The sequence below is a fragment of the Pseudophryne corroboree genome, chromosome 6 (genome assembly GCF_028390025.1).
Source record: "Pseudophryne corroboree isolate aPseCor3 chromosome 6, aPseCor3.hap2, whole genome shotgun sequence".
Lineage (NCBI taxonomy): Eukaryota > Metazoa > Chordata > Amphibia > Anura > Myobatrachidae > Pseudophryne > Pseudophryne corroboree.
This window is the reverse complement of record NC_086449.1, coordinates 794,897,282-794,910,636: the sequence shown is the minus strand read 5'-3', so window position 1 is coordinate 794,910,636 and position 13,355 is coordinate 794,897,282. Positions and strand designations below refer to the sequence as shown.

The 13,355-nt window shown below is 47.1% G+C and overlaps 1 protein-coding gene across 1 annotated transcript in view; it reads left to right on the top strand.

Moving 5' to 3' along the window:
- Positions 1-13,355, top strand: part of PPARA (peroxisome proliferator activated receptor alpha) — an 88,837-nt gene that overhangs the window by 8,354 nt on the left and 67,128 nt on the right. The window lies entirely within an intron of this gene.

Here is a 13,355-nt window from a genome sequence, read left to right as displayed (position 1 = left end):
GGATTCCGGCGCCGGTATACTGTGCACCGGCATCCCGACAGCCGGCAAACTGAAGACCACCCCTCTCAACGGACTGGATAGGGGAATAGTCCTCTTAAATGGGAGAATATTCAGTTTTGCTAAACAGGATTTTCAAAATAGGCTACATCCAGATCTGCCCAACCGGACTCTGGCCGAAGCACCCTGCTTCAGGCTATACTCGTATGTTGCTTTCTAGAGGTAAGAGAAACAAGCTGGTCTTCACGTTTCACACTTGAGTACTCAGGAGTTACAAAAGAATCCTGCCCTTTTTTTTATTTTATTATTTTTTCTTTTTTTAGAATTCAATTTAAATGACGCATCAAAGTTCCTCTTCAGGCGCATTAAAAACGCAGTCCATCTAGATTGTGATGAAATACTGATTTATATCCTCTCCGTCTGGTGGGTAGATCTGAGTTTTTTTTCCCATCTGTGTCCAACTCTGTCCTGTCTCCTTGTCTCTGTCCCTAGTGATTGAGGTTCGTGTTTGTCGGGTTTATACTTGTTCAGTATCCGCTGATGCTGCTCGTGTGGGGTCAGGACAACCCCTTCTCTTATTTCTGTCAGTCAAGCTTTACTGGTTCCAGACTGACATCTGGACATTCTTCAGTGCCCTCCAGGTGTTGTGGAACCTGCATCTCCTGCCCTTCACGTCTGGCCAGTACCAGCTGTACAAAAACATAGAATTTAGTGGCTGTGTAGATCCATGTGTCATTATCTCGGCGAGATAAGTATCCTTTCCTGATGATATGAGTACATGGATGAAAAGCACAGGATTGAATCAGAAAGATAAAGGAATGTGCTTGCTGTCCTGCAACTAAAGTCACCTGTAATTACCAAACCTGGAAATGTTTTAATAATAATAAAAATTCTATTAATAAAACTGCTTTCACACAGGATAGCTCCGGAACATGTGCTTCTAACACTTCTATTTAACATAAATGTAAATTTGGCTCTGTGGAGGGGTTGTGGTGCTATGCCATTGGCAGATGTGTAATTGGGACCCCTCAATGCAGCTAGTTAGGGGAAGGCAGACTAGGGAGTGTGTTTGTGACCGTGACTTCATCCTTTACCTCTGCAGTCTCCTGACTTTCCAGTCCTGTCACATGCCGTGATATTGGCAGCAGCCAGCCCTGGCCCCGTGCAGAGTTCTGCGGGCAGCTGACGGGCAACTTTCTGCACAGTGTGCCAGGCATGAGAGAAACAGATTGGCAGCGGACATAACGCCCAGTGTCTCAAAAGGATAGTGATGGGATACTTATCATCAAATCTGCATGTACACTTCTGTCACAGGACCCCAGACAGACTGAATTTTTCCCAACCTTGTGATAGACTTTCTAGGAACAAGTTACTGACGGGTAACGCTAGACAAGGACTGTCAGTACTAGTGACTCTCGTCTGTGTTCATACCTGCGCTCGGTGTGTTTATTTTGGTGTGCTCCATTTTTATTTTTGAGATAAGCAGATTGCGGTCAGTGCAGTAACCCCCATTGACCCCCCTGAGTACCAGTACCGGTTTATCCAACACCCGCTTAGTGTTCCGGAATGTGGGGAAGACTTCCTAATGCCAAGATGTCTGCCTGAACTTTTCCATGTTGGCTGGGCGATGATGACGTGGCCCCTGTTATCAGGCTCTACACCCACCATGTGGGGGCGCAAATCATATCATTTGGGGTGGCGGGCAGGGCTGATATGAATATCGTCATCATGGCCCCCTCCAGATTCTGAAAGCTCGTCACTGTGCAATGCTGGGTTATGGGTGGCCAATCGGAGGTCCCTGTATCGATATTTCAGCATCATGTGAATGATATTGATATGATCAAGTCTCTATATGCTATACTGCGCATGTGCACCAGGTCTGGGGGGATTGTGAGAGGCTGAGAAAAAGCCTATCCCATGAGGTTCTCTTGTACCAAGCAGAAATTTCCTTTGGCCCAAGAATATCGACTAGTGATGCCCATCCCTACTCTAAGAGCAGACCAATGATTATGTGAAATCTGGAACCATGCCCACAGCATGTCAAATAAGTTTGTGTTTTCACGCGGTGCCACTTCAAGTTCATGATGAACTATTCTCTTTTTTCTTTTTGACATGTGCAAAGTGATCTTTGCAGTTTGGAAGGATTTGGGCTGCCTGTGCTAGGGAATACATATGTTTTACCGACAGCGGGATCCCGGCCACCAGTATGCCTGCAGCGCGGCAAGCGTTAGAAAGCCCCTTGCGCTGCGGGCACGGTGGCACGCTGCGCTCTCCACAGGTTATATTCTCCGTCTATGGGTGTCGTGATTGCCTCCCTGTGCTAGTAGTGTTCATACAAGCACCCTGCACCTGTTACAACCTGTGTAGTTCCTCTTTCCTGCCTGGGGTGTTGCTGTCTGCTCTGGTGCTTCTAGCACACTCTGGTCTGTATCTCCGTGCTGATTCCTGCCCCAGCGTTTGCAGCGAGAAACCATATTGACGCAGACAGTGATGTCACTTTCTAGCGCAGATACTGGGTAGAGCGAGCCCCAGCTCCACCGGTGACGGTTGTCGGATGCGCTGACTGTTGCGTCACTGGCGTTTGTTCTTGCCTGTTTTGGGACTCACTGCGGAGCTCCTAGCACCAGAGAGGGGTGTGTGTGATAGAGATGGAAGGGTATATTGGTGTGTGCAGCCATTGGCAGACCTTTTCAGCCATGTTTTGTGAATGCTAGGAGGTTTATGTTTATGTTAGCGTATAGGAGTTCATGGTATCTGTATTGTGTATTACGCATGAGGTGGTAAATTACTGCTTCCCCTGGTGAGTGTACTGTAAGAAAAATAACTTCTCCTGCTTAAGTTTAACCAGTAGAACAGCAGCTTGTGGAACAAAATGTGCACGCTCTTTAATAGGGATTAATTCTGTCATTTTTTTGCACAGTTCATGAAACAACCAAACATCCCATTATTTCAGTCCCCCCCCCCCCCCCCATGTAAGTAATGACAAAGCACTTGGGTTTTCAGAGTCCCTTTTATCTCTACGGGGTTAAACGAGGTCACGCAGTTTGGATTTGTTTCAGCCGGTTTCCCTTCCTGACAGAAAAGCAGGTGATTTTTATTTTTTTGCTTGTGGGAGCAAAAAGAAATTGCTCAGAAAAAACCCAAAACAAGGACATTTCCTCTTACAGGCAGAGAAAGCAAGCAAATGTGCGCGGTCACTACCTGCTCCTTAGGGTGGAGGATAATTGACAGGTTTTCCTAAATACTGTCCTCCAAAATGAAGAATGTTTAAACCAGTGGTTCTCAACTCCAACACTCAGTCACCTCCAACAGGTCATGTTTTCAGGATTTCTGTCAGTGGGATAATTACTGACCCAGCAAAATAGATTATCTCATGATGAAATCCCTAAAACATGACCTGTTGAGGGTGCTTGAGTATTGGAGTTGAGAACCACTGGTTCAAACCATACATGCCTCGTTTCTGGGAGACTTACAGTGCATCCGGAAAGTATTCACAGCGCTTCACTTTTTCCACATTTTGTTATGTTACAGCCTTATTCCAAAATGGAATAAATACATTTTCCCCTCCAAATTATACACACAATACCCAATAATGACAACGTGAAAAAAGTATTTTTTTTAGATTTTTGCAAATGTATTAAAAATAAAAAAAAACTAAGAAATCACATATACATAAGTATTCACAGCCTTTGCTCAATACTTTGTTGATGCAGCAATTACAGCCTCCAGTCTTTTTGAATATGATGCCACAAGCTTGGCACACCTATCTTTGGCCAGTTTCGCCCATTCCCCTTTGCAGCACCTCTCAAGCTCCATCAGGTTGGATGGGAAGCGTTGGTGCACAGCCATTTTCAGATCTCTCCAGAGATGTTCAATCTGATTCAAGTCTGGGCTCTGGCTGGGCCACTCAAGGACATTCACAGAGTTGTCCTGAAGCCACTCCTTTGATATCTTGGCTGCGTGCTTAGGGTCGTTGTCCTGCTGAGAAAGTGAAGCGCTGTGAATACTTTCTGGATGCACTGTATGACTTGTGGATGGCCAACAGAAACTGGTGGCTCCTAGCCATTGAGGTTCCTGATCCGATGGAGATGCTTTATGCCGTTCGATGCCAGGATTGAAGTGGTTGTGGCAATTGTTCTGTGGTGCCCTTTCCGGTGGCCGTCCGTATCCTGAATTAGGGGCAGACCACTGTATTCTCAGGGAGTGTCATTGGTTGCAATCTTGCATTCACTCCCCACTGTCAGGGATTGTCATTGTGTCTGATGTCAGATCATTGTTTTTTTTTTAAAACCATAAAGCAGAGACGTTCCAGCTGTGCCCTGGACTTAGTTTTACTACTTGTAAATCTTCAGTCTGCTATATTATGTATACACAGTCTATCCATTAACTGGCGCTATTATGCCGTTCTCTCTAGGACCGCACTCACTTGGCCCAGCTTAGCCTGCGCAATTCCCTCTGCAGATGCCATTGTCCTGCTCTGCAGACCAGTGCTGTCCTCAGTCGGTGATCTTCTGGCATTTACAAGGACTGAGGAGCGCGGAAGGTCCAAAGAGCACTCTGCACTGCACAGCGGATGTTTTGCACTGTGTAAACTACCTCCAGTGTATATAGGGAATTGGAAAAGTCACTCTATAATTAAAAAGAAAATAACGAGGCACATAAATGTGATATATATATATATAATAAATATCTATATATCCTACTGTATGTAGTTTTTAAACAAAATAAAAATTTTTAATCACCTGAAACATAAACTGTTTGAGCAGCGGTGAGTTTTCTACTGTAATTGTGCTTTGCATCTGATCTTTGAACACACAAGGTGTGACTTACTGTAATCGCTGCATGCAACGTCAAGCTGTATCACGAGGCCACCCGGGGGTGATTAACCTATTTTCACACCCTTGTAGTGAAGCCAGCTCCTTTTTTCGAGCTTGTTACCCGTATGTTTAGTGCACAATAAATGCAGTTTTATTGGTTTTCCTCTGACACGTAAAAATAAGAATTTACTTACCGATAATTCTATTTCTCGGAGTCCGTAGTGGATGCTGGGGTTCCTGAAAGGACCATGGGGAATAGCGGCTCCGCAGGAGACAGGGCACAAAAGTAAAGCTTTCCGATCAGGTGGTGTGCACTGGCTCCTCCCCCTATGACCCTCCTCCAGACTCCAGTTAGATACTGTGCCCGGACGAGCGTACACAATAAGGGAGGAATTTTGAATCCCGGGTAAGACTCATACCAGCCACACCAATCACACTGTACAACCTGTGATCTGAACACAGTTAACAGTATGATAACAGGGGAGCCTCTGAAAAGATGGCTCACAATAACACTAACCCGATTTAGTTAGCAATAACTATGTACAAGTATTGCAGATAATCCGCACTTGGGATGGGCGCCCAGCATCCACTACGGACTCCGAGAAATAGAATTATCGGTAAGTAAATTCTTATTTTCTCTATCGTCCTAGTGGATGCTGGGGTTCCTGAAAGGACCATGGGGATTATACCAAAGCTCCCAAACGGGCGGGAGAGTGCGGATGACTCTGCAGCACCGAATGAGAGAACTCCAGGTCCTCCTTAGCCAGGGTATCAAATTTGTAGAATTTTACAAACGTGTTCTCCCCTGACCACGTAGCTGCTCGGCAGAGTTGTAATGCCGAGACCCCTCGGGCAGCCGCCCAAGATGAGCCCACCTTCCTTGTGGAATGGGCATTTACATATTTTTTGCTGTGGCAAGCCTGCCACAGAATGTGCAAGCTGAATTGTACTACAAATCCAACGAGCAATAGTCTGCTTAGAAGCAGGAGCACCCAGCTTGTTGGGTGCACACAGGATAAACAGCAAGTCAGATTTCCTGACTCCAGCCGACCTGGAAACTATATTTTCAAGGCCCTGACAACATCCAGCAACTTGGAATCCTCCAAGTCCCTAGTAGCCGCAGGTACCACAATAAGCTGGTTCAGGTGAAACGCTGACACCACCTTAGGGAGAAACTGGGGACGAGTCCACAGCTTTGCTCTGTCCGAATGGACAATCAGATATGTCTTTATGAGATAAAGCCGCCAATTCTGACACTCGCCTGGCCGAGGCCAGGACCAACAGCATGGTCACTTTCCATGTGAGATATATCAAATCCACAGATTTGAGTTGTTTAAACCAATGTGATTTTAGGAATCCCAAACTACGTTGAGATCGCCCAGTGCCACTGGAGACATCAAAAGGGGGTTGTATATGCAGTACTCCCTTAACAACTTCTGGACTTCAGGAACTGAAGCCAATTTCTTTCTGGAAGAAAATCGACCGGTCGAAATTTGAACCTTAATGGACCCCAATTTGAGACCCATATACACTCCTGTTTGCAGGAAATGTAGGAATTAACCTAGTTGAAATTCTTCCGTGGAGCCTTCCTGGCCTCACACCATGGAACATATTTTCACCTAAGCGGTGATAATGTTGTGCGGTCACCTCCTTCCTGGTTCTGACCAGGGTAGGGATGACCTCTTCCGGAATGCCTTTTTCCCTTAGGATCCGGTGTTCACCCGCCCTGGCGTCAACGCAGCTGCGGTAAGTCATGGAACAGACATGATTCTTGCTGAATCAAGATCCTTTCTAGTATCTCTTGAAGTTCCGGGTACCAAGTTCTTCTTGGCCAAACCGGAGCCACGAGTATAGTTCTTACTCCTCTCCTTCCTATCATTCTCCATACACTGGGTATGAAAGGCAGAGGAGGGAACACATACACCGACTGGTACACCCACGGTGTTACCAGAGCGTCCCAGCTATTGCCTGAGGGTCTCTAGACCTGGCGCTTCATGTGAGACGCCATCATAACCACCTTTGGTCTTTCCCAACGGTTTACAAACATGTGGAAACTTCCAGATGAAGTTCCCACTTTTCCGGGTGGAATTCATTCATGCTGAGGAAATCTTCCTAGTTGTCCACTCCCGGAATGAACACTGCTGACAGTGTTATCACATGATCTTTCGCCCAGCGAAGAATCCTTGCTGTCATTGCCCTCCTGCTTCTTGTGCCGCCCCGTCTGTTTACGTGGGCGACTGCCATGATGATGTCCTACTGGATCAGCACCGGTTGACTTTGAAGCAGAGTTCTTCCTAGGCTCAGAGCATCGTACATTGCCCTTAGCTCCAGTATATTCATGTGGAGAGAAATCTCCAGACTTGACCACACTTCCTTGGAAATTTCTTCCCTGTGTGACTGTTCCCCAGCCTCTCAGGCTGGCATCCGTGGTCACCAGAACACAGTCCTGAATGCTGAATGTGCTGTCCTCTAGAGGATGAGCACTCTGCAGCCCCCACAGAAGAGACACCCTTGTCCTTGGAGACAGGGTTATCCGCTGATGCATCTGAAGATGCGATCCGGACCATTCGTCCAGCAAATCCCCCTGAAAAGTTTTTGCGTGAGATCTGCCGAATGGAATCGCTTCGTAAGAAGCCACCATTTTTCCCAGGACTCCTGTGCATTGATGCACTGATACTTGGCCTGGTTTTAGGAGGTTTCTGACTAGGTCGGATAACTCCCTGGCTTTCCCCTCCAGGAGAAATACCTCTTTCTGGACTATGCCCAGAATCATTCCTAGGAACAGCAGACGTATCATCGGAAAACAGCTGCGATTTTTGGAATATTTAGAATCCACTCGTGCTGTCGTAGAACTACTTTAGATAGTTCTTTTCCGACCTCCAACTGTTCTCTGGAAACTTGCCCCTTTCAGGATATCGTCCAAGTAAGGGATAATTAAGATGCCTTTCTTCTTTTAAGAATCATCTTTTCGGCCATTACCTTGGTAAAGGCCCGGGGTGCCGTGGATAATTCAACGGCAGCGTCTGAAACTGATATTGACAGTTCTGTATCACGAACCAGAGGTACCCTTGTTGAGAAGGGCAAATTTGGACATGGAGGTAATCCTTGATGTCCAGGGACACCATATAGTCCCCTTTTTTCCGGTTCTCTATCACTGCTTTGAGTGACTCCATCTTGATTTGAACCTTTTTATGTAAGTGTTCAAAGATTTCAGATTTAGACTATGTCTCACCAAGCCTTCTGGCTTCAGTACCACAATATAGTGTGGAAGACTAATACCCTTTTCCTTGTTGTAGGAGGGGTACTTTGATTATCACCTGCTGGAAATACAGCTTGTGAATTTTTTTTTTTTTCCAATACTGCCTCCCTGTCGGAGGGAGCCGTTGGTAAAGCAGGCTTCAGGAACCTGCGAGGAAAAAATGTCTCGACTCTCCAATCTGTACCCCTGGGATAATACTTGTACGATCTAGGGGTCAACTTGCGAGTGATCCCACTGCGCGCTGAGACTCTTGAGACTACCCCCCCACTGGTGGAGGGCTTCTTTTCCTGGGAAGGGGCTGCCTGCTGCAGTCTACTTCCCTTTCCTCTATGTCTGGGCAGATATGACTGGCCTTTTGCCCGCTTGCCCACATGGGAACGGAAGGATTGAGGCTGAAAAGACAGTGTCTTTTTCTGCTGAGATGTAACTTGGGGTAAAAAGGTTGGATTTCCCAGCTGTAGCCGTGGCCCCCAGGTCCGATGGACCGACCCCAAATAACTCCTTCCCTTTATACGGCAATACTTCCATGTGCCGTATGGGATCTGTATCACCTGACCACTGTCGTGTCCATGACATCTTCTGGGAGATATGGACAACGCACTTATCTTGATGCCAGAGTGCAAATATCCCTCTGTGCATCTCGCATACAGTATATATATATATATATATAGAATGCATCCTATTAAATGCTCTATATCAATAAAATATTTTTAGTCAGGGAATTCGACCAAGCCAACCCAGCACTGCATCTCCAGGCTGATGGCGATCGCTGGTCGCAGTATAACCACCGTATGTGTGTATATACTTTTTAGGATATTTTTCCAGCTGCCTATCAGCTGGCTCCTTGAGGGCGGCCGTATCTGGAGACGGTAACGCCACTTGATAAGCGTGTGAGCGCCTTATCCACCCTAAGGGGTGTTTCCCAACGCGCCCTAACTTCTGGCGGGAAAGGGTATAACGCCAATATTTGCTATCGGGGTAAACCCACGCATCATCACACACTTCATTTTATTTTATCTGATTCAGGAAAAACTACAGGTAGTTTTTTCACTTCCACATAATACCCATCTTTTGTGGTACTTGTAGTATCAGAAATATGTAACACCTCCTTCATTGCCCTTAACGTGTGGCCCTAATGAGGAATACGTTTGTTTATTCACCGTCGACACTGGATTCAGTGTCCGTGTCTGTGTCTGTGTCGACCAACTGAGGTAAATGGGCGTTTTTTTTTTTTTAAAAACCCCTGACGGTGTTTCTGAGACGCCTGGACCGGTACTAATTGTTTGTCGGCCGTCTCATGTCGTCAACCGACCTTGCAGCGTGTTGACATTCTCACGTAATTCCCTAAATAAGCCATCCATTCCGGTGTCGACTCCCTAGAGAGTGACATCACCCTTACAGGCAATTTCTCCGCCTCCTCCAACATCGTCCTCATACATGTCGACACACACGTACCGACACACAGCACACACACCTGGAATGCTCTGACAGAGGACAGGACCCACTAGCCCTTTGGAGAGACAGAGGGAGAGTTTGCCAGCACACACCAAAAAAACGCTATAATTACATAGGGACAACCTTATATAAGTGTTTCTCCCTAATAGCATCTTTATATATATATTTATATCGCCAATTAGTGCCCCCCCTCTCTGTTTAAACCCTGTTTCTGTAGTGCAGTGCAGGGGAGAGCCTGGGAGCCTTCTCTCCAGCCTTTCTGTGAGAGAAAATGGCGCTGTGTGCTGAGGAGATAGGCCCCGCACCTTTTCCGGCGGGCTCGTCTCCCGGTCTTTAGTGAAGTTTGGCAGGGGTTAAATATCTCCATATAGCCTCTGGGGGCTATATGTGAGGTATTTTTAGCCAGTATATAGGTTTACATTTGCCTCCCAGGGCGCCCCCCCCCAGCGCCCTGCACCCTCAGTGACTGCGTGTGAAGTGTGCTGAGAGGAAAATGGCGCACAGCTGCAGTGCTGTGCGCTACCTTTAGAAGACTGCAAGGGTCTTCAGCCGCCGATTCTGGACCTCTTCTTACTTCAGCATCTGCAAGGGGGCCGGCGGCGCGGCTCCGGTGACCATCCAGGCTGTACCTGTGATCGTCCCTCTGGAGCTGATGTCCAGTAGCCAAGAAGCCAATCCATCCTGCACGCAGGTGAGTTCACTTCTTCTCCCCTCTGTCCCTCGTTGCAGTGATCCTGTTGCCAGCAGGACTCACTGTAAAATAAAAAACCTAAGCTAAACTTTCTCTAAGCAGCTCTTTAGGAGAGCCACCTAGAATTGCACCCTTCTCGGCCGGGCACAAAAATCTAACTGGAGTCTGGAGGAGGGTCATAGGGGGAGGAGCCAGTGCACACCACCTGATCGGAAAGCTTTACTTTTGTGCCCTGTCTCCTGCGGAGCCGCTATTCCCCATGGTCCTTTCAGGAACCCCAGCATCCACTAGGACGATAGAGAAATAGTGGTGTATTCATCTAACTGTTTCATACTAGCTTATGTATTCAGTCCGGAGCAGTGTGCCAATCGGTCATATGGGGAGAGAAGAGAATGTTTAGATTACCTGTCCAACTGTCTCGGTATCGCTCAGAATTGACTTCTCACCCATTAAGTTTGTGCTAGTTCAGGTGACAAGGTGGATTAAAAAGAAAACAGAAAAACAACACTTTGGGGGTAAATTTACTAGAGATGAGCGCCTGAAATTTTTCGGGTTTTGGTTTTGGGTTCGGTTCCGCGGCCGTGTTTTGGGTTCGAACGCGTTTTGGCAAAACCTCACCGAATTATTTTTGTCGGATTCGGGTGTGTTTTGGATTCGGGTGTTTTTTTCCAAAAACACTAAAAAACAGCTTAAATCATAGAATTTGGGGGTCATTTTGATCCCAAAGTATTATTAACCTCAAAAACCATAATTTACACTCATTTTCAGTCTATTCTGAATACCTCACACCTCACAATATTATTTTTAGTCCTAAAATTTGCACCGAGGTCGCTGTGTGAGTAAGATAAGCGACCCTAGTGGCCGACACAAACACCGGGCCCATCTAGGAGTGTCACGCAGGATGTCCCTTCCAAAAAACCCTCCCCAAACAGCACATGACGCAAAGAAAAAAAGAGGCGCAATGAGGTAGCTGTGTGAGTAAGATTAGCGACCCTAGTGGCCGACACAAACACCGGGCCCATCTAGGAGTGGCACTGCAGTGTCACGCAGGATGGCCCTTCCAAAAAACCCTCCCCAATCAGCACATGATGCAAAGAAAAAGAAAAGAAAAAAGAGGTGCAAGATGGAATTATCCTTGGGCCCTCCCACCCACCCTTATGTTGTATAAACAAAACAGGACATGCACACTTTAACCAACCCATCATTTCAGTGACAGGGTCTGCCACACGACTGTGACTGATATGACGGGTTGGTTTGGACCCCCCCCAAAAAAGAAGCAATTAATCTCTCCTTGCACAAACTGGCTCTACAGAGGCAAGATGTCCACCTCATCTTCACCCTCCGATATATCACCGTGTACATCCCCCTCCTCACAGATTATCAATTCGTCCCCACTGGAATCCACCATCTCAGCTCCCTGTGTACTTTGTGGAGGCAATTGCTGCTGGTCAATGTCTCCGCGGAGGAATTGATTATAATTCATTTTAATGAACATCATCTTCTCCACATTTTCTGGATGTAACCTCGTACGCCGATTGCTGACAAGGTGAGCGGCGGCACTAAACACTCTTTCGGAGTACACACTTGTGGGAGGGCAACTTAGGTAGAATAAAGCCAGTTTGTGCAAGGGCCTCCAAATTGCCTCTTTTTCCTGCCAGTATAAGTACGGACTGTGTGACGTGCCTACTTGGATGCGGTCACTCATATAATCCTCCACCATTCTATCAATGTTGAGAGAATCATATGCAGTGACAGTAGACGACATGTCCGTAATCGTTGTCAGGTCCTTCAGTCCGGACCAGATGTCAGCATCAGCAGTCGCTCCAGACTGCCCTGCATCACCGCCAGCGGGTGGGCTCGGAATTCTGAGCCTTTTCCTCGCACCCCCAGTTGCGGGAGAATGTGAAGGAGGAGATGTTGACAGGTCGCGTTCCGCTTGACTTGACAATTTTGTCACCAGCAGGTCTTTCAACCCCAGCAGACCTGTGTCTGCCGGAAAGAGAGATCCAAGGTAGGCTTTAAATCTAGGATCGAGCACGGTGGCCAAAATGTAGTGCTCTGATTTCAACAGATTGACCACCCGTGAATCCTTGTTAAGCGAATTAAGGGCTGCATCCACAAGTCCCACATGCCTAGCGGAATCGCTCCCTTTTAGCTCCTTCTTCAATGCCTCCAGCTTCTTCTGCAAAAGCCTGATGAGGGGAATGACCTGACTCAGGCTGGCAGTGTCTGAACTGACTTCACGTGTGGCAAGTTCAAAGGGCATCAGAACCTTGCACAACGTTGAAATCATTCTCCACTGCACTTGAGACAGGTGCATTCCATCTCCTATATCGTGCTCAATTGTATAGGCTTGAATGGCCTTTTGCTGCTCCTCCAACCTCTGAAGCATATAGAGGGTTGAATTCCACCTCGTTACCACTTCTTGCTTCAGATGATGGCAGGGCAGGTTCAGTAGTTTTTGGTGGTGCTCCAGTCTTCTGTACGTGGTGCCTGTACGCCGAAAGTGTCCCGCAATTTTTCTGGCCACCGACAGCATCTCTTGCACGCCCCTGTCGTTTTTTAAAAAATTCTGCACCACCAAATTCAAGGTATGTGCAAAACATGGGACGTGCTGGAATTTGCCCATATTTAATGCACACACAATATTGCTGGCGTTGTCCGATGCCACAAATCCACAGGAGAGTCCAATTGGGGTAAGCCATTCCGCGATGATCTTCCTCAGTTGCCGTAAGAGGTTTTCAGCTGTGTGCGTATTCTGGAAAGCGGTGATACAAAGCGTAGCCTGCCTAGGAAAGAGTTGGCGTTTGCGAGATGCTACTACTGGTGCCGCCGCTGCTGTTCTTGCGGCGGGAGTCCATACATCTACCCAGTGGGCTGTCACAGTCATATAGTCCTGACCCTGCCCTGCTCCACTTGTCCACATGTCCGTGGTTAAGTGGACATTGGGTACAACTGCATTTTTTAGGACACTGGTGAGTCTTTTTCTGACGTCCGTGTACATTCTCGGTATCGCCTGCCTAGAGAAGTGGAACCTAGATGGTATTTGGTAACGGGGGCACACTGCCTCAATAAATTGTCTAGTTCCCTGTGAACTAACGGCGGATACCGGACGCACGTCTAACACCAACATAGT